Source organism: Chenopodium album, chromosome 23, assembly GCF_948465745.1.
Source record: "Chenopodium album chromosome 23, dcCheAlbu1.1, whole genome shotgun sequence".
Classification (NCBI taxonomy): Eukaryota; Viridiplantae; Streptophyta; class Magnoliopsida; order Caryophyllales; family Amaranthaceae; genus Chenopodium; species Chenopodium album.
The window spans coordinates 7431838-7435328 of NC_137856.1; positions in this window are offsets into that span (position 1 = coordinate 7431838).

The window sequence follows — 3491 nt, forward strand, 5'->3', positions numbered from 1 at the left end:
GTAATTCTATAGCTTAATTATGTGAGTGGGTGAGCTAATAATGTAGTCAATTGTCCCTTTTTAAAGTCATTTTAAAATAACAGCCATTTATATAATTTCAAAATTACTAAACAATATTAATTGAAATTAAGGTTGATGCCTATTACCTTTGAAAGCTGAATAGTCAGTTACTTTTAATATAAATACACTATAATTTCAAAATATAGATAACTATTATTTAAAAGTGATTTAATAATGTGTTATTATTACATGGTCAACGATTTAAATAGTTATTATTTTTAAAATTACAATGCGCATTGTAGACATACATTGACCCGAGAAAGTGTGTTAATGTAATTGATGCGCGCACAACACGTTGTTAATTGTCATTAAAATGCTAACAAGGTAATAGTAGAATGTTACTCATATTTTTTTTAATATGTATTCAAATAATAATGTATATTACTTGAATTGTTTTGCATAGTATTTTTTAGATTACTGAACGGTGACAAATCTTGTTATATGTAGTATGCATATAGAACAGATTATATTAGTCTAAAAAAAATAATAACAGATCATATTTATCAATAAAGGAATTTAATAACGTTTAATTGTTATATGACATAATTACATTAGTGCATGAAGAGAATACCAACCTATTATGGTAATTGTACAAATATTGTGATTCTTTTGAATTGACTTGACTTGTAATTATTGCTAGTATGACTATTGGGAAGGAATATTGAAACTAAGGTCTGCTTCACTTTCTGAAAAAAAAGATTTATTCAAGTATTTTCTTGTCAAGGTAATATTTAATTCTAATTAATATGCTACAATTTTTTGGCAATAATCTTGTTATATATATTGCAGTGTCTATTATTGCATAAGTTAGACATTAAATCGTGACATTAAGGTAAGAATTGAAATATTATTGCAACCGTTCTAAAAACTGTAATGGCAGATTATGCAATGACATTTAGCATTCGCTATGAAGATGATTTCGAAAAAAAGCTGGTATGAAAACTATAATCATTGATATATTATGCTACTATAAGTCGTAGTTATGTAATGTTGTAAGATTTTTATCTGGATTGTTTTTGGTTGTTGTTACTTATACATTACCTTGGTTTTTTTATCAATGTTTATTAATTTGCAGTGCATTCCTGCTGAGTTTAAGAGCATTTTGAATGATGGTCCCAAAGGAGTTGATCTGCAGCTGAAAAAATATGGAAGAGTTTGGGAGGCAACTATGGCACATGAAGAGACTGAAGATGGTTGGAAGACAATTTTGAAAGGTGATTGGGCTGATTTTGTCAGAGAGAATAGGATAAGTACTGGAGATCATCTAAAGTTTAACTATATAGGAGAAAGCTCTTTTATTGTGCAAATTTCAAAGCCATCGGGAAGCAAAAAGGCTCAGGTATGTGCAAGTGGTAAGAACACTGGTGATTCAAGCAAGAGGCGCGGTCGCAAGCCTGCTTATCATGGTAGTTCACCAAAGATGATCGAGACAAATGAATGCATCGACGACCTTGCACGTAGCTGTTCTGAGCCACACTTTAAATTTATTTTCACTACACCTTACCTCAAGAAAGCAACAATTGTATGTGCTGCTAATTTGTTTAATGTGTGATAAAGTTCAAATGGTGTGTTATAGGCTCTTTTATGTGATGAATTAATTGTATCTGTTTTCATCTCATTGTTTGCAGAACGTCCCTGTTGATTTTGCTAACAATTGGTTAAGCAGATACAGTGACTCAACTAATGTGCTGCTTCAAAACTTTGATGAACAAATTGCTGCAAAGCTGAAGGTTGTGAAGAAGGATGGTCTCATAACTAAGTGTGAATTATGCAGTGGTGTTAGGGAATTTACTGATCGATACAACGTGCAGGTAGATGAAGGTGCATTAATTAAGTTTAAAGAAGGACAAACTGCTGTGTTTGATGTAGATCTTGTGCTAGTGTGAGATTAGTTTTAAAGTTTTAGAGATTCTAAATAAAAGTAGCATGACAATTAAAACTAAGTCTATGTATTTGCATTGTTGGTTTTTAATTACTGTATGACTTATTATGACTGCTATAAATTTAATAGCTACATATGCCTTACATTTTAGATTTACATTAGTTTATTAGCATAATCATATCCTAATAGTGTTGTGGCTTTTTATATAGAGTGTGTTGTTTGAGAATGATATATATAGCTGGAATAATATGATGCAAAGAGATTAGAATGGATGACATGTATGGTACATATTTATTAGTTATATAGTGCTATAACCTGTAGACTTTAGGAGCATAAACTGCTAGCCAAAAGATTCTGCAAAGAATCATCTAAAAAAAATGAAACCAAGAACCAAAGAGTGAAAGTTGTCAAGAAGGATAATCAGGTGATTAAGTGTGAACTTATAAGTGGTGTTAGGGAATTCATCGATGAGTATAATGTTCACATAAATGAAGGTGCATTGATTAAGTATCAAAGAGGCAATCCTGCAGTATTTGATATAGACCCTGTGTTAGTATAAGGCACCACATAATGCAATTAAGGACACAATTAGAGTACTATATTGGTCTGAAATGAATGTAGGTCTGTTTAATGCTAGGTTGGCTATCATTTCCTGATAGATGATGTTGTATCAGCTTAAACATCCTTTTCTATAATTCAAGTTTAATTATCATCTTGTTAGTTTAATTATCATATTGCTATTTTAATTATAATGATTAGAATCACTTATTTGAGTTTGAATATGCCTGTCTAGGATGCTATTTGAGCACCTTATGCATTTATTATAATGCAAAAGTGGAGTGAATAACTTATATGTTACATATACATTAGCTGGATACTGCTGTCACTTGTAAACAAAAAGAATACAAGATATTGTCCATAGGTTTTTACAATGAATCTCTTATATTATGCTATCCTTAGAGGTATTTAAAGTCACTTCAAACTGACCTGTAGGTAATATATTGTCACACCACTGGCCACTATAAAAGAAGGGAGGAGTGCTAGCAATGTCATATATCACTTGCATTCATTATCCAAAATATTTCTTTACTGTATAAGAAAAAACTCATTGAATATGGCAAGTAAGGGTAAAGGGAAAGTTGAAACCAGTGTTCAGTGTGTAGTAGATGAGGATATTGTGTTAGAGATATTGGAGAAACGTGTTAGCTTTCTTGAACATAAGGTAGAAGAGCTGGAGTTTGTTGTTGCTTCCCTTTGTTTTGGTGAACCAGAATCCAAGCCACCTAGTCCTAAGAGAGGCTGCGGTGCTAAACCTGATGAAAACGAGGCAAAACAAAAATTTGAAGGAGGAACACGTACCCACACTGCAAAACCTATCCTCCTTGGTACTGAGATTTATCACCATTCCAGTCCATCATACTCACCTGGAAGTGATGGCTCATATGGTGGTTCATTTTAAATCGGAAGTTCAACTACAAGCTACAGACAGCTATAGTATAGACTGTCCTGTTTGTGTTTCTTAGATCTATGTAGTTTCCCTAAAAAACCT